Source organism: Pleurodeles waltl, chromosome 6, assembly GCF_031143425.1.
Source record: "Pleurodeles waltl isolate 20211129_DDA chromosome 6, aPleWal1.hap1.20221129, whole genome shotgun sequence".
Classification (NCBI taxonomy): Eukaryota; Metazoa; Chordata; class Amphibia; order Caudata; family Salamandridae; genus Pleurodeles; species Pleurodeles waltl.
In genome coordinates, this window is record NC_090445.1 from 1665232050 (window position 1) to 1665250496 (window position 18447).

At 46.2% G+C, this 18447-nt stretch overlaps 1 protein-coding gene across 2 annotated transcripts in view; it reads left to right on the top strand.

The window, feature by feature from the left end:
• NACC2 (NACC family member 2) overlaps nucleotides 1-18447 on the top strand; it is a 264936-nt gene that overhangs the window by 109507 nt on the left and 136982 nt on the right. Inside the window, exon 1 of one of the 2 annotated variants that reach the window (XM_069241637.1) lies at nucleotides 10304-10435. The exons of the other annotated variant lie outside the window; for it this stretch is intronic. The gene's annotated coding sequence lies outside the window, so the exon portion shown is untranslated. Of the gene's footprint in view, nucleotides 1-10303; nucleotides 10436-18447 lie in introns of those variants that run through there. 2 annotated transcript variants of the gene reach the window in all.

Sequence of the window (18447 nt, forward strand, 5' to 3'; positions counted from 1 at the left end):
TGGGCGTGCACTATTGTTTTACTTTAGTTATTGCTGTGTTCAATTACAGAAACCCTGGTGCAGTGAAAAGCAGAAGAATTCCATTGACAAGAACACCGCCTCGGGGAGTAGCTTGTTCGTGAGACTGTCCTCCGACATATACACAATTGTCAAAGGACGCTCGTTTGTGTTTCTTACCCTGAACTCTGCTCTCAGGGCAGCAGTGGGAGTGGTGGACACTGAACGATAAATTTGACTATTCTAACTCCAGTCCTAGAATATGTGGGGAAAGAGCAACTTTCCCCCAAATATTCCAGGAGGCGTATTTACTAGTCTAACCTCAGTCCTGGAATATTTTGGGTAAAGTTATAAATTCTCCCAAGTATTTTTAACAAGTGTTAAAAAGTAGTAATTTTGAATTGCAGAAAGTGTTGCTCCTGGGGCACAGCTGAGGGCAAACAACTAGAAATACCTAAAAGGAATCTTCTTCAGAGCATCATTCTCCAGGAGATTCTACACTCACTTAAGAAGCACAGAATTGAATTAACTAGATAACTTTTTGTAGCCCATGTAGGCTACAACCATCTCTTCAAAAAGCTCATTCATGTGTACATCATATACACCTTAAACCCACGAGATGGCCTCTCTCCAATGCAAGATGTGTGACCCCATCATAACCACCTAAAATGTGCTTCGTTGGCGACTGTAGGAAACCAGGATCAAATTTAAGGTTTTATGCACCATGCACAAAGTGTTAAGGGACCATGACTCAAACGCAGAAACTCTTGTTTTGCAAATGCAAAAAACACCCACCAAGCAAAGTTTAGAAAACTAAATCACGGGAGAAAAAAATGGAAGTGCAGTGTCTACGGCACTCCCTCCAAGCCCTGCTGCATACTCCCTGAAGCCATCAAACCACAGTCGATCTAACTTATCTTTTGGAAACCACTCAATAGTGAGCTATTCACATAATCCTGCAACCGAGAACAGAGGTCTGCAGCCACAGCAGTGAGTAGCACTTGGTGTCCAGAAGAACACAAACTGGAGGGGAGACCGGTGGATCTTAACCACTTCGCTGCCAGGCCTTTTCCCCCTCCTGTGCCAGGCCTTTTTTTGCCTATTTGGGGCAGTTCGCGCTTAGGCCTGCATAACTTTTTGTCCACATAAGCTAACCAAGCCAAATTTGCGTCCTTTTTTTCCAACATCCTAGGGATTCTGGAGGTACCCAGACTTTGTGGTTTCCCTGAAAGAGGCCAAGAAATTGGCCAAAATACAGGGAAATTTTTGTTTTTTTCAAACAAATTGGAAAAAGTGGCTGCAGAAGAAGGCTTGTGGTTTTTCCCCTGAAAATGGCATCAACAAAGGGTTTGCGGTGCTAAACTCAGCAGCTTCCCAGCTTTCAGGAACAGGCAGACTTGAATCAGAAAACCCAATTATTCAACACAATTTTGGCATTTTTCTGGGACATACCCCATTTTTGCAATTTTTTGTGCTTTCAGCCTCCTTCCAGTCAGTGACAGAAATGGGCATGAAACCAATGCTGGATCCCAGAAACCTAAACATTTCTGAAACCTAGACAAAAATCTGAATTCAGCAAGGGGTCATTTGTGTAGATCCTACAAGGGTTTCCTACAGAAAATAACAGCTGAAAAAGAAAAATATTGAAATTTAGGTGAAAAAAACATAAATGTTTCTCTACGTTTTACTCTGTAACTTTTCCCTGCAATGTCAGATTATCGAAAGCAATATACCGTTACGTCTGCAGGACTCCTCTGGTTGCGGGGATATATAGGGCTTGTAGGTTCATCAAGAACCCGAGGAACCCAGAGCCAATAAATGAGCTGCACCCTGACGTGCGTTTTCATTCTATAACGGGTATACAGCAATTCATTTGCTGAAATATAAAGAGTAAAAAATTGCTATCAAGAAAACCTTTGTATTTCCAAAAAGGGCACAAGATAAGGTGTTGAGGAGCAGTGGTTATTTGCACATCTCTGAATTCCGGGGTGACCATACTAGCATGTGAATTACAGGGCTTTTCTCAAATAGATGTCTTTTTTACACACTCTCATATTTGGAAGGAAAAAATGTAGAGAAAGACAAGGGGCAATAACACTTGTTTTGCTAATCTATGTTCCCCCAAGTCTTCCGATAAAAATGATACCTCACTTGTGTGGGTAGGCCTAGCGCCCGCGACAGGAAACGCCCCAAAGCGCAACGTGGACACATCCAAATTTTTGGAAGACAACAGAGGTGTTTTTTGCGAAGTGCCTACCTGTAGATTTTGGCCTCTAGCTCAGCCGGCACCTAGGGAAACCTACCAAACCTGTGCATTTCTGAAAACTAGAGACCTAGGGGAATACAAGGAGGGGTGACTTGCGGGGCTCGGACCAGGTTCTGTTACCCAGAATCCTTTGCAAACCTCAAAATTTGGCTAAAAAAACTCATGTTCCTCACATTTCGGTGACAAAGTTCTGGAATCTAAGAGGAGCCACAAATTTCCTTCCACCCAGCGTTCCCCCAAGTCTCCCGATAAAAATGATACCTCACTTGTGTGGGTAGGCCTAGCGCCCGCGACAGGAAATGGCCCAAAACACAACCTGGACACATCACATTTTTTCATAGAAAACAGGGCCTACCTGTGGATTTTGGCCTCTAGCTCAGCCGGCACCTGGGGAAACCTAGCAAACCAGCGCATTTATGAAAACTAGAAACCCAGGGGAATCCAAGATGGGGTGAATTGTGGGGCTCTGACCAGGTTCTGTTACCCAGAATCCTTTGCAAACCTCAAAATTTGGCTAAAAAAACACATGTTCCTCACATTTCTGTGTCAGAAAGTTCTGGAATCTGAGAGGAGCTACAAATTTCCTTCCACCTAGCGTTCCCCCAAGTCTCCTGATAAAAATGATACCTCACTTGTGTGGGTAGGCCTAGTGCCGGCGACAGGAAACACCCCAAAGCGCAACGTGGACACATCCACATTTTTGGAAGACAACAGAGGTGTTTTTTGCGAAGTGCCTACCTGTAGATTTTGGCCTCTAGCTCAGCCAGCACCTAGGGACACCTACCAAACCTGTGCATTTCTGAAAACTAGAGACCTAGGGGAATACAAGGAGGGGTGACTTGCGGGGCTCGGACCAGGTTCTGTTACCCAGAATCCTTTGCAAACCTCAAAATTTGGCTAAAAAAACATGTTTTCCTCACATTTCAGTGACAGAAAGTTCTGGAATCTGAGAGGAGCCACAAATTTCCTTCCACCTAGCGTTCCCCCAAGTCTCCCGATAAAAATGATACCTCACTGGTGTGGGTAGGCCTAGCGCCCGCGACAGGAAATGGCCCAAAACACAACGTGGACACATCACATTTTTTCATAGAAAACAGTGCCTACCTGTGGATTTTGGCCTCTAGCTCAGCCGGGCCCAGGGGGGGCAGAAATGGCCTAAAATAAATTTGTCCCCAACCCCCCTGCCCCCCCGGGAGCGACCCTTGCCTATGGGGTCGCCCCCCCTTGCGTGACATTGGTGCCAAAAAAAAAATCCCCGGTGCCTAGTGGTTTCTGCCCCCCTTGGGGCAGATTGACCTACAATCGGCCAATCTGCCCCCAAGGGGGGCAGAAATGGTCTAAATACAATTTGCCCCCCAGGGGAGCGACCCTTGCCTAATGCGTCGCTCCCCATCTCTAAAAAAACAAACAAACAAAAAAAAAAAACCCACAAAAAAAAAATTGCCCTGGCGCCTAAAGGTTTCTGCCCCCCCCGGGGGCAGATCGGCCTAATACCAATAGGCCGATCTGCCCCCAGGGGGGCAGAAAAGGCCTAAAATAAATTTGCCCCCCCCACCCCCCCTGGGGAGCGACCCTTGCCTGCAAGGTCGCTCCCCTTGCGTGACTGCGCAAAAAAAAGATCCCTGGTGCCTAGTGGTTTCTGCCCCCCTTGGGGGCAGATTGACCTACAATTGGCCAATCTGCCCCCAAGGGGGGCAGAAATGGTCTAAATACAATTTGCCCCCCAGGGGAGCGACCCTTGCCTAATGCGTCGCTCCCCATCTCTAAAAAAACAAACAAAAAAAAAAAAACCCCACAAACATTTTTTTGCCCTGGCGCCTAAAGGTTCCTGCCCCCCCCCCGGGGGCAGATCGGCCTAATACCAATAGGCCGATCTGCCCCCAGGGGGGCAGAAATGGCCTAAAATAAATTTGGCCCCCCACCCCCCCCGGGGAGCGACCCTTGCCTGCAAGGTCGCTCCCCTTGCGTGACGGCGCAAAAAAAAGATCCCTGGTGCCTAGTGGTTTCTGCCCCCATTGGAGGCAGATTGACCTACCATCGGCCAATCTGCCCCCAAAGGGGGGCAGAAATGGTCTAAATACAATTTGCCCCCCAGGTGAGCGGCCCTTGCCTAATGCGTCGCTCCCCATCTCTAAAAAAACAAACAAACAAAAAAAAACTATTTGCCCAGGCGCCTAGAGGTTTCTGCCCCCCCTGTGGGCAGATCGGCCTAATACTAATAGGCCGATCTGCCCCCAGGGGGGGCAGAAATGGCCTAAAATAAATTTGCCCCCCTCACCCCCCCCCCCCCCGGGGAGCGACCCTTGCCTACAAGGTCGCTCCCCTTGCGTGACGGCGCAAAAAAAAGATCCCTGGTGCCTAGTGGTTTCTGCCCCCCTTGGGGGCAGATTGGCCTCATAAAAATAAGCCAATCTGCCCCCAAAGGGGGCAGAAATGGCCTAAATATAATTTCCCCCTATGGGAGCGACCCTTGCCTAAGGGGTCGCATCCCACACCTAAAAAACAAAAGAAAACAAATAAAAAAACAAACCAAAAAAAAGTATCCCTGGTGTCTAGAGGTTTCTGCCCCCAGGGGGGGCAGAAAAGGCCTTCAAAAAAATGACCCCCTGGGAGCGACCCTTGCCCAAGGGGTCGCTCCCTTCTGTCAATTTCATAGAAAAAAAAAAAATCCCTGGTGTCTAGTGGGGTTTCTAAAGCCGGATTGCAAGCAATCCGGCTTTTGAAACCCTCGGAGAGACTTCAAAGGGAAGGAAATACATTTCCTTCCCTTTGAAGCCCCTCCGGGCCTCCCCCACGTGATTGAAAGAGAAATGCTGAGCATTTCTCTTTCGATCGCGCTGGAAGCTCTGCTTCCAGCGCGATGGGGGAGGTTGTGTGATTGTCAGCGCGCGCTCGCGCGCTGACGTCACAGGGGGGGTGGGGGGGTCGGGGGTTGAAGGGGAAGGGATTCCCCTGTCAGCCCTGACCTAGGGGGGTGGGGGGGCGGCCCTCGGTAGGAGCGCTAGCGCTTCTCCCGAGGGCAGCATTCAGGACGTAATGGTTACGTCCATGACGCCACACGGGCGCTGCCATGGACGTAACCATTACGTCCGTGGCGGGGAAGGGGTAAAAAACCTGCCTGTGAGGCAGGGTTCTTAGGCAGGAGCAGCCATTTTGTCAACAAAACATCTGCTTGTCAGTGTACGATTTTTTTTTTTTTTTTTTTTTTTTTTTTTGCTATCAAACTTTATTGTAATAGTAAACACGTTTGTTGACCAAGTACCAGCTTCTCAGGTACTCACATGAATTGCTGTCTCTTGAAACCCCATTTTTCAATCCTGTCATGCCAGGAATGCTTTCCATAGTTCAAGCCAGGAATAGCTGCCGTTTTGATAAGGTGATGTTTGTGCCAGGAGTAAGTGCCATAATGCCTAGAGTATGCCAGGAAATACTGCCCTTATACCGAAGCCAGCATTTCATCAAAAAGTTGCTTTTGGGCCTCGACCAGCATTATACCAAGGATGTGCACTATCATGTCATGAACGCCAAGAATTTCCACCATTGTGGCTTCAAATATTGTACAAGGGGTGAATGCGCATCACCCACACACCCCCAGCAAGTAAGATTTTTTTTAAAAACATTTTTATATATATTTTTTTACTTCTCATGTGACATAGCCTTCTGACTCTCACCTGTGCTTCACCCACTTCGGGCTCTTTCGCTCGAATCCGGGTTCCTGCTATTCGCACCATGGCTGGCCAGCATCACACTAACCATGTGATTTACAACACGGGAATTGTAACACAGCCAGTAACTCTTTGGCTCTAGCTTGCCAACTTAAAAAAAAAAAAAAAAAAAAAAAAAAACAAAGTCACTGTTAGGCGGGGACGGGCTTTACGCTGAGAACTACCTGAGAGGCAGTTCTGATCACCTCTCTGCTTGCCGAGGCTGCTGCGGAGGTGCTGGGGTGTTTTCACAACCTTAATGGACATTGACTGCTTAGAGCCCCCAAAGATGAGCTGGAAACACCCTCCTGGGGTCCCAGCTCATTCTCCTGGGGTTCCAGCTCATTCACCCTGACACTGTGTGATATCAACTCTTCACCGGGTGACTGAGTGAAGGGAGCCAATTATCTTTGAATATACGGAGGTACCTTGTGAGTTTGTAGGTCTGTTGCATGGTAATTTGGATGGGTTATAGTCCCTGTGCAGTCAATTACACTGTTAATGCGACACAGGGTCTTCGAGCATTGACATGAGTGTACTGACTTAAAGCGCTTTATTCAAGAGCCGGGGCTGCCATCCGAGACCCAAGCTCTTTATCTCAGAGCATAAGGGCATCCACACTCTGAGGACTGTGCACATGTGATCATTTGAGCGCGGTCCACCCGTGCATTTGAGACTACTTTGGTTGTTCTTTCCTTGCCCAACTACCTGGGGTACTGCACATTTCTGCAATAAACGGGAAAAGGTATGGTGGGGCACTGTCCAAACTCCAATGTAGGCACGCTGCCACTTTGACCAGTGCATTAAATGGACAGGTACTGAGTTCCTGCACTTAATTCAAAACAGATAGCACCTGCACTTCTCAGAAGTGGTACTAAAGTTCTAGTGAGAGAGTACCAACACTTCTCAGTAGCAAACTGGTACTGTGGGAAAGTTGGTATGAGCATTTTGGCATTTCTTATTCAAGCACTGCTTTATGCTATGTCCACCTATAATCCCAATGCACCCCACTGCTAACAACAGATCTTGAAATCAGTAGAAAGTTATGTGGACTCTGACCGATCGCTAGTTTTCTGCTGAAGTACTAAAGTGACTTTAAAAACCTCACAACTGGCATATAATTGGCCAAACACATAGGCTACTGCCTTTGTTCACCTTAATCAACACTCTCTAAAATGAGCAAATGGGGGCACATGCGCTTGGTATAAAACAACAAACTAAATAAATCCTGATTGGGCCCCACCTGTCGTTCATACCACACCTTTCTGAGCAAGCACTGGCAACAGGTCTGGCTTTAAAGGAATGTTGTATGGTGAGATGAAGCACTGTGAGTAAATAGCATGGTATTGTATGTGCATTTGTAGAAGCAAAGAACAGTAGAACAATATTGGTGAAGGTTAAAAGATCAGGTATCGGTTGCACAGTCAAGCCGGACCTAAACATCCATGTAGGTTAATGACTACCTCCTCCCATCTGTGCTGCTGCCAGAGAAAAACACCATTAATTATTTAGTTATCCAAGGCACTTTAATAGCATTACAATGTCATGTGTGTGCCTCTGAAAGTTCAAGCTCAGTCAGCTGGATAAATCAAAAAATAATTGCTGCTGTATGGAGGGCAAGCACTTTCTTTGTGGAAGCACACAACGTCCGCCCAATCCAATCACGCACTGTTGAGCCCCAACATGTGGGCGGAGCCAAAGTCCCCTCTCCTGAGGATTCTGACATAATTGTCAGAGGACAGGGGCGCTGTCAAGCCAGAACATAAAAAGCAGACAAAAAGAGAAAGCGTTTAAAAGTCCACTGGCTGAGCAAGCCCCTGAGCTAGGCATGACCAGTTAAAGGGACCAGCTTTTATATATATATATATATATATATATATATATATATATATATATATATATATATATATATATATATATATATATATATATTATTATTATTTTCCTTTTTCACTGGATGCTCCCTTTTCACACCTCCTTGCAGCACTTGCTACATTTGACCGGCATCCAATTCCTGTCTGTTCGCAGCTATCAGACATTTTTATTCCGGTCTAATCCGGCGATATGATTCATGGCAAGTTTACAAAAACAGTCGCTTCTGCATTGCAAAAGAGGCTTGTTGAAATCCGCGTGGTGCGGTTACGGCTCTTGCACTGGTGCAGAAGGAAAATAACGCGTAGCTTTTATTCGGCCCAAAGGATTCTTACAACATTATCTGTATTTCCGGTAATTTGCGGGATTTCTAGTAAATGGTCTTAAAAATAGTCCCGGGCAAAGTGCCAAAGAACACACGAGCGGGAGAAAGCGCTCTGCACACACTGAGCCGTTTGCTTTCACTCCTTGTTAAATGCAGGTTTTATTAACTGGAAAGAGATTGAACGCCGATCACCTTGTGAAGGCGGCGAGTCCCCTGGCCCTGCTGCTGCCGAGTCAAAGGCGGTGTATTGCTGCTGGAGGGCTTGTGGAACCGCGGAACCTGGGCACCAAAAACCAGTGGCCTTGTGGAACCGGAGCACCAAAAACCCGTGGCCTTGTGGAACCGGAGCACCAAAAACCCGTGGCCTTGTGGAACCGGAGCTCCAAAAACCAGTGGCCTTGTGGAACCAGAGCACCAAAAACACGTGGCCTTGTGGAACTGCGGAACCGGAGCACCAAAAACCCGTGGCCTTGTGGAACCGGAGCACCAAAAACCCGTGGCCTTGTGGAACCGGAGCACCAAAAACCCGTGGCCTTGTGGAACCGGAGCTCCAAAAACCAGTGGCCTTGTGGAACCCGAGCACCAAAAACCCGTGGCCTTGTGGAACTGCGGAACCCGAGCACCAAAAACCCGTGGCCTTGTGGAACAGGAGCACCAAAAACCCGTAGCCTTGTGGAACCGGAGCACCAAAAACACGTGAGCTTGTAGAACCGCGGAAGCAGAGCACCAAACAGCTGTGAGCTTGTAGAACCAGAGCACCAAAAACCTGTGGCCTTGTTGAACCTGACACCAAAACCCAGTGGCTTTGTGGAACCAGAGCACCAAAAACCTGTGGGCTTGTAGAACCGCGGAAGCAGAGCACCAAACATCTGTGAGCTTGTAGAACCGCGGAACATGACACCAAAAGCCAGTGGCCTCGTGGAACCAGAGCACCAAAAACCTGTGGGCTTGTAGAACCGCAGAACCTGAGCACCAAACATCTGTGAGCTTGTAGAACCGCGGAACCTGAGCACCAAACATCTGTGAGCTTGTAGAACCACATCTGTGAGCTTGTAGAACCACATCTGTGAGCTTGTAGAACCACATCTGTGAGCTTGTAGAACCACATCTGTGAGCTTGGGTAACCGCGAAACCTGAGCACCAAAAACCTGTGAGCTTGTAGAACCGCTGAACCTGAGCACCAAACATCTGTGAGCTTGTAGAACCGCTGAACCTGAGCAACAAAACTCTGAGCTTGTAGAACCGCTGAACCTGAGCACCAAAAACCTGTGAGCTTGTAGAACCGCGGAAGCAGAGCACCAAACAGCTGTGAGCTTGTAGAACCAGAGCACCAAAAACCTGTGGCCTTGTTGAACCTGACACCAAAACCCAGTGGCTTTGTGGAACCAGAGCACCAAAAACCTGTGGGCTTGTAGAACCGCGGAAGCAGAGCACCAAACATCTGTGAGCTTGTAGAACCGCGGAACATGACACCAAAAGCCAGTGGCCTCGTGGAACCAGAGCACCAAAAACCTGTGGGCTTGTAGAACCGCAGAACCTGAGCACCAAACATCTGTGAGCTTGTAGAACCGCGGAACCTGAGCACCAAACATCTGTGAGCTTGTAGAACCACATCTGTGAGCTTGTAGAACCACATCTGTGAGCTTGGGTAACCGCGAAACCTGAGCACCAAAAACCTGTGAGCTTGTAGAACCGCTGAACCTGAGCACCAAACATCTGTGAGCTTGTGTAACTGCGGAACCTGAGCACCAAAACTCTGAGCTTGTAGAACCGCTGAACCTGAGCAACAAAACTCTGTGAGCTTGTAGAACCGCTGAACCTGAGCACCAAAAACCTGTGAGCTTGTAGAACCGCGGAACCTGAGCATCAAAAACCAGTGGCCTTGTGGAACCAGAGCACCAAAAACCTGTGGGCTTGTAGATCCGCGGAAGCAGAGCACCAATCATCTGTGGGCTTGTAGAACTGCGGAACCTGACCCCAAAAGCCAGTGAGCTTGTAGAACCGCGGAACCTGACACCAAAAGCCAGTGAGCTTGTAGAACCGCGGAACCGGAGCACCAAAATTCTGTGAGCTTGTAGAACCGCGGAACCTGAGCACCAAACATCTGTGAGCTTGTGTAACCGCGGAACCTGAGCACCAAAAACCTGTGAGCTTGTAGAACCGCGGAACCTAAGCACCATAAATCAGTGTATAGCTGGCTGTAGAAGAGAGGCAAATGGGAAAGGTGCAAAAAATTATTTTCTTACATCATAGTGCTCTTCTCAGAGCAGAGTAAGTGGTCATGCCCCTTTATTCCATGATTTATCTCCCTGACCCTTTCTGTTCTTTTTAATAAAGTCTTGTGTTGCACAGCTTGGGGTCCAATGAATTGGGTTTTCTAGGTGATGTGCCCAGAAATGCTTGTGTTTTGTTATGGTACCGATAAGCTTGCTTTCATTCTGAATATCAACAGTCACATGTTTGACCAAGATCACACAATAAAATGAAATGTAACATCTGACAGCTTTTTGTCAGTTGAGCCACAAAACCACCTGTCCTTATTTTTTTGCTCATGCCTAGAAGAACATCGTACCCTTCACAATATGTGACCCGTTCATTTGACTGATTAATCTTTTTCTCCCATAGAGTTCATCTCAATCCTGGGGGGTACCTTGAAGATGGAGACAGCTGCACTAAGTACAGTTGAGAAGTTACCAGTAGCCATAGTTGAGTTGATAACATTTTTGTAGCTGTGGCCGAACGTACACATTTCCAGTAGGTGGTGGACTTGACAAATCCTCCGTAGCCATCATCATGTTTACTGATTTGATGTATCCTTAGTGGAGTTTACTAATTTTCAGTATCAGTTGTACTATTTTTGCGTACTTAATTAAATCATTGTTTAGTTGCACTATTTCCTTTGGCATCATTTAGTTTCTGTTTTTGCCAGTTTTTGCTATGGACAGGACAGTGGATGTGAAGATCTGAGTGAGGAGCAAAGTCATGACGGAAATAATGATGTTCAGTGTATCTTTTTTAGCTAAACGTGGTCATTAAGTTAAATGAGAGGACCATACTTTCCTCCCAAAAGCACATTTGCTGTCCAGGCATCTTCCTCTAAATACCATTATGCACCCCTTCCCCGCCAAAGTTAGTGCCCTGTTGTCTTTTCCCGGCCATGCTTCGGCAAGCATTACCTGGCCCTTATGTGGTCATCGGCAGGACACAGGCAACGGATAAATAACTTGCTTCACCCTGGGTTCTTCCTGTTTGTCTCATAATCCTCCCAGGGATGTGGGCCCTGATCACAGACAACACACCAACCCTGACCCACCTGATAGTTATTGAACTACTTGTAAGCAGAAAGAATGCTAAAAATGACAGCTCTGCAACTTAGTCAAGTGGCTCAGCTCTTAATGAGCTTCAGGTGGTTACCGGGCTGGTTAGAAGGAGAGCTGTCCTACTGCTAGGCCTGCCAGTGTGTCACCCAAGGTTTTATGTTGTTTCAGGGTGGGTATGCGCTGCTTAGAGTGAGGGCTGACCTGCTGGTTGACCAGGCCTTCAAGCCCTAGCTCAGGGTTGCCCTCTGTATTGTTTCAGGTTGGTGTGGTGCTGGTTAAAAGGACTGTCTTGCTGGTGGTCTAGGGCTTAGCTCAGGGTTATCTTCTGGTTTGTTGTGTTAGGTTGGTGTGGCACTAGTTAAGAGGGCAGTCCTGCTAGTAGTCCAGGCCTTCCAGCCCTAGCTCAGGGTTGCCCTATTTTTTGTTGTTTCAGGTTGGTGTGGCGTGAGTCAAGAGGGCCTCCATGCTAGTCGTCCAGGCCTGCTAGTCGTAGCACAGGGTTACACACAGTTTTATGTTCTGGGCAGGTTCGAATAAAGTCTGTCCTACTGGTAGTCCGGGCCTTTTAGCCCTTCACCTGTGTTGCAGATAAATTATATTTGCAAGGGGTGTGACCGGCTTGGGTCATGAGTACCCCAAGTAGGGACAGTGCATCCAACTATTCCCTGTTTGTAAATATGCAGTGTATCTGTTTCAGGATGTTCAGATTCCATTATCCTTTGCTATGGATATATTTATCGGCTTTCTGTACCGTTCCCGAAACAGGAATGTAAATCGGTTCAAGTGGGAATTCCCAGTATAATACTATGTATCAAGTTATGTTTCATTCTCCATCTGTGCATAGGATAAAGTTTAACGTCTCGTGTGATGCTTCTAGTCCAATCATGGGCCGTTCTACTTTGAATACAGAGTTTGCCGGTCCCTATCTGTCTCAGGAGCTTTGATTGGTTTAGGCTGCGACAAGACCTTGCGGGAGTGATCATACAGACTCTGTAGCATAATTCCTCCGCCTCGACCTGTGCAAAGATCTGTGCTCATCCTCTGACCGTGGCCGCCTTGTCCCACCACCTGTGTGTTCTCTTGGCACAAGCCCCTCCTCTGGCCCTATGCAAAGCTCCCATAGCTGAGCACATGTTGTTTACAGCAGGCTGATGGAGAGTGTGGATTCCTCGTCCCTCCCAGTCCCCACCCAGCACTGTTTGTCTTCTTGAGCCTGCGGGTGCCAGAGCCACTCAGTACTGACGGAGTAGAACTAATCCGACAGGTAAGCTGCTTTCTTGTCTTCCTGAAAGGACCTGCTGCAAATATTAAGGAAATAAAGCAATGTTCGCAGGTAAAATGTTTGCAGAGCTCTTGAGTTAATAACACACCTTAAGTGACACTATATATATTTTTAAAGTTAGTTCTGGGAGGAATCTAGGTTGGTACTTGTTGTAGTGTAAACATTTGCCATTGACATTGGGTATATTGAGGTTCACTGCAATCTAAAGCTGTGCCCAGACATTCCATCCCTTACCTGTGTAACATTTCTGAAAACAGATCTTGAGCAGTGCTAACCCATGTGCTACCAGCTTTTATGTTAATCGTCAGCGCCTCCTTTTAATTCTGATCACTGTGCTTAATATTTGTATAGTTGTTCCTTCATCACATTCAGCATTCGTCATCTGGTGTGTGTAATGATCTTAAGTATGTTCTAAAGATTTGTTTGTTTTGAACTTGGCAGCTTAAGAAATGAATTGTTGACTCCATTCTGTTGCAGGCCTAAAGTTGGAATGTCATTCATGTTTTATTTCTGCCCACCACAAATTCAGCCCATTTGTCATTGGCTTACCCTTCTGAGTAACGGCATTCTGCCTTTACAGTGTGCACATATGCACAGTAAGTACTCCTTGTGGGTGCCACCGAGTATTGGCCCAGTGTGCACTGTTACATGTCTCCCTTGATCCAAAAACACCAGAAACATTAGCAAATTCTAGGGCTGCAACCAACACCGGACCTATGGACTTTAAAAGCGAACAAGATTTGGTAGTGTTTATTTTTTCATAATGTTAAGCTTTGTAAGAAGTAGACTTGTGTCACTGCCAAACTCACAGGTTGGTCTATTTGGGCAGTTTTTAGGGTCGAGCACGCAAAGCAAGTGGCTTTTAACCACGCCTATGTCGTGCCCATCAGTTTGGTTGGTTCGTGGGCTTGCCTTTTAAAATTTGCTTGCTTTCATTAGTTAGAGGCATGCATACGTCATGCCTTTTCTGGTGTTTAGCCCTCCTCGAGCGCACTGGTAAACTACTGAAAACATACGAGGCTCCATGTTTTCCGTATGGTTTCTGGACTACTTTTTATTTTGTAGGCAGTGTGATATCGCTGGGCAGTAATCGAGTGCTCTGCATGACATTGACCATGTTACATGGATAATTGCACTTTTTCCGGATACATGGATAATTGCACTTTTTCCGGATACATGGATAATTGCACTTTTGCCGGTTACATGGATAATTGCACTTTTTCCGGATACATGGATAATTGCACTTTTGCCGGAACGTTTCACTGCGATCAAACTTTTGTTTCCTTTTGTATGTCTGCTTCGCGTTCATGGCGGCCATTGGCTCGCTTATGTGAAATCGTTTTACTTTTCATTTTATGTGGCAAGAAAAGTCCGGTTAGGAGTTTACAACGCTAATAGCCTTAACGCAAGACTCATTGCAATGCAAATGCATGTATAGAACTGTGACTCTCGGATTGCTTAAAGGGGTCGTACAATGAACGTTGTCAGAATATGTTTCATGGAGGGAATGAGATCTGTCTCATCCAATGAAAGAGGCCACTCAGTGAATGTGATTACAATATTTCTTATCCCCTGAGTGAGGTCGCAGTAGAGCTCATCCATTGAATAATGCTATGGTTTTTCTCAGGCAGAAACATCCAATGAATGAGGCTGCAATGCGTCTCCTCCAGTGGCCGGTATTATACTGTCCAGTGAATGGTATTACACTAATATCACCATAGGTTTCATCGTGTGAATGATGTGATAACAGGTGTTGTTCTTTGAATTATGTAATCGGTCTCATCCAGTGAATGATGTCACAATAGCTTTCAGAATTTGACTAGACCCAAACAAACAAATTGGCATTCTGAAATTTGTATTGATCGTATTGCAGGATTGAGTAAAGGGAGGCAAAATGTCCCTTTTCCCTAGATTTTATATTTTATTTTTTTACTTTTCTATACACTGAGTGCATGATCATTATACAATCGACGTGTACTTGGGAATTATTAGTTTATCTTAACCTTAAAAATCAGTTCCATGTTTTTTTACTTCTCTGATCTAAACATTTCCATGTAGCACGAGTAAAATCATCAGTGAAGTAAGATTTGAACCTGAGTAAAAAGCTATATACTTGTAAATAGCCAAGAACATTAACAAATCATAACATATTATTTAACATTATAGCTAACTAACACTGGCCTGATACATCAAGGCCCCTAGGAGGGAGAAGATATCTACTTTTGTTTAAGAGTTTCCGATGACATAAGTAAACGTCACCTGACTAATGAGTTTGAAGTATCTGTCCTAGGAAATGTGGTGCCAAGAATGGCTGGTTCTGGATTGCAGAATGGTGCCAGGTCGCAGAATCCCTGGTCCGGAGGTGAGGTGTCGTTCATACACTACCCTTATGGTCTTCTAACGTTTATTAGAAACGAGTCTTTAGAGCTGTTTTTACGAACTTCTAAGAAAAGTGCTAAGTTTAAGGAGTTCCAGAGGAGAGGACCTCGATTACAGAACACATGTCCTCGTTAAGGGACAAGTTTGAAATTGGGAAAGAAAGTGGTCCTTTTTTCTCGAATACCATCACTGGAGAGGCAGATACGGCGCTAATGATTTTAAATATGACAACAAATTTTAAATTGGATACTACTTGAGAGGGAAAGTCATTAGAGTGCTTCAGGAAGGGGAGGTAATCATTTAGAAAGCAGAATTTTGCAACGTAAATCATTTAGAGGGAAGTGCTGTGCGTGCATTTTCCCATAATCTAGTGGTGGAGTCCAGAAACGTTCATTTACTAACTTTTCCTGCTGTTTGTCGAGGGCATGCAGCCTCCCTATTGGTTCACTTGCTTCCCCATACTGGTTCATTTGCTTCCTCCAAAGTATAGTTTAATTTATATACAATACAAATGTCCTGAATAAAATTCACTAGACATTATTTGCACTTGAGTGTTTTTAGCGCTTTACACTTTCAACAATGGCCTTCTCTTCTGAGCAACCTCGTGCATATTTGGAATGTTTAAATGGTGACTTTATACAAGGTCGCTGCTGCGCTGGCATTCCCCTCCCCACCCCCCTATCCCACCCACCTTTTATCGGGATATGCCCCGGCAGGGCTTCCTCTGCAGCTCTGGTTGCGGCAAGGCCCACCGCCAGAGCCCTGGCAGGTGTCACGTGCTGGTACATCCGGCTGCGCGTGACAGGCGTCACTGGCAGCGTCTCAGTTACTGTCACAGCGGACTCCCTGCCTCGCGACACTCCAGCTATGTGCTTTTCACTCCTTAACAAGGGGGAGCTTCGCGCATGCGCATTATCCGTGTTGTAGACAATAAAACACGAAAGTGCATCTTCCACTGAGCTCTCAAGTGTCTCTTAATGCCAGGTGCCAGTTTGAGAATTAGTAGCTGTTGAAGTGCTCTCGGTGGCATGAAGTGTGGGCACTGTTTGGTGTGTTTTTGCTCATATTTCTTTCTTTGGATGGCAAGCTGGGCACATAGTGCTGCTGCCAGGATGATGTCTGGTGCATTAGATTAAAAAAAATTATTATACAGACCGTTGTATGGAGTTTCTTCTTAATCAGATGTCTGGTGGAATAAATTAATACCCATCTGTAACAAGGGGGCCATAGGCCGCAATGCATGCAAGTAAAAGCAGCTTTAATTGGGTCCCTCAGTCCTCTGGACCTTGGTGCCACTGCACTCGTTGCACTATTGAAAGCCATGCTTTGCGCATATTTGGGGCCATTGAGCCCAGTGCGAGCTATTGTTATCAGACTGTATGTGTGAGGTGCCTTTACTTTTCATGGCTCACGGCCCAGTAGAGGTGGGATCCGAGTTAGGAGCCTCAGACCTAAAGAAGACATTATATATAGCTCTGTCTCCTATAGTAGGATTGTTTCGTGCCCACTGGTATAGGAAATGGGCATTAGCACCAGCGTGGGATGGTCTTGGAAAAAGAGGTATTCACCAAAGCCTACAATGCCTTTCATTGGGTGAACTCCAGTAATATATAGCTTTTTCAGATAAACTATGTATGCTTTCAGGCCTTTCCTTTTACTAGGTGAATTAGCAATGGCTTCCTTTGGAGCTTGGCCAATAAAGAGGTAGTGAAGACATTAGACAAAGCCACAAAACTATGTTTCAGGGAAATTAAGTTACTGTAGTTAGCGCCAGTTTAGTCTGGGAGGCATACAGGGCGACTCATGGAGCATACTGATAGCAGAAGTAAGAGAGAAAAGCGCCACACTACAGCACCTGGAGGCACTAGAGAGACAATATACCACCCATGGTACAGCATCCACTCAGCAAATGCTACAGTGTAAACATATAGAATATTGAGAGGTGGCGCGCCATGAGGTTAAAACCTCCTATCTTGCCAAACAGAAGCGCATCTATGAAGCCGGCGACAAAGCTGGTAAGCTGCTAGCCTGGATAGGGGCTAGAGAGAACACATCCATGTATATACGGGAACCCCGCCTAGCATCAGGAGAAAAAGTGACAGAAAGTGGACAAATTGCAGAAACATTTGCAACATATAACGCAGTCTTTTACATCCCCAGGACTGAGACCCCGCAGACTGAACTCGAAAACTTGGTACATGATTGTCCGGTTAAAACTCTAAACTGGCAACAGGGGGAAGCGCTCAGCAGAGGCAGACATAACAGTGGCACTGGCTCAGATGCAACCAGTAAAGCCCCAGGTCCGAGTGGTGTATCAGTAGAATTTTTCTGTAAACTGACTAGACGGATCACAAAACTGATGCTATCCATGTAGAAAGATGCCTTGCAAATAGGATCACTGCTGGCTGATCTGCACACGACTACAATTGTTCTTATATACAAGGTTGGCAAACCGGAACAAAGGTGTGATTCATATAGGCCAATCTCATTTGTAAATGCCAGTGCTAAAATATTCGCAAAAATACTGGCTAACATGTGCTCCGCACTGTGATCACTGACCTGGTGCACCCTTACCAGACAGGCTTCATGCCTTGTCGATCAACAAAATTGAACTTACGTCTCCACAATAATGTGGTGAAAAGGACGCCATGGGTTGTGGTGTCCCTGGACACCAACAAGGCTTTTGACTCGGTGGAATAGCCTTTCCTATTTTTTGCTCATGGTAAGAATGGGGTTTGGGCCTCGCTACCTTAAATGGATTAAATTGCTTTACAAGAACCCCCGGGCTAGGATCAGGGTTAATGGCTGCATATTCGAAGAGTTTCCTATTGGAAGATGCACGAGACATGGCTGCCCTCTCCCACTGATGCTTTTTGTACTAGTGAGAGAACCACTAGCGATGCTCATGGGGGTGGACGCACAAATTCGGGGCTGGACAGGTGACTTGGGACTGTAGGACTTGGAGACGATATTCTATTATACTTGACTCGCACCGAACAGTCGCTGGCCCATGTACGGGAATTGTTTCACATATTTGGGTAGTTCTCAGGGTTCAGGGTTAACTGGGAGAAGTCACTATTCTTCCCGATTGGGGGTGGGTTGGACATCGTCCATCCCACTACCGCTGCCACTAAGGGTGGAGCATCACAGATTTAAATACCTAGTTATCTGGATTACCAGAGATGCAACCTCCTAAACCCTGGAAAATTGTAATCCGCTACTGCAGTGGCTGGAAAGAGATGAGAAACACTGGTGTAAACTACCACTGCCCCTACTAGATAAATCAGCCATGTTTAAAAGGA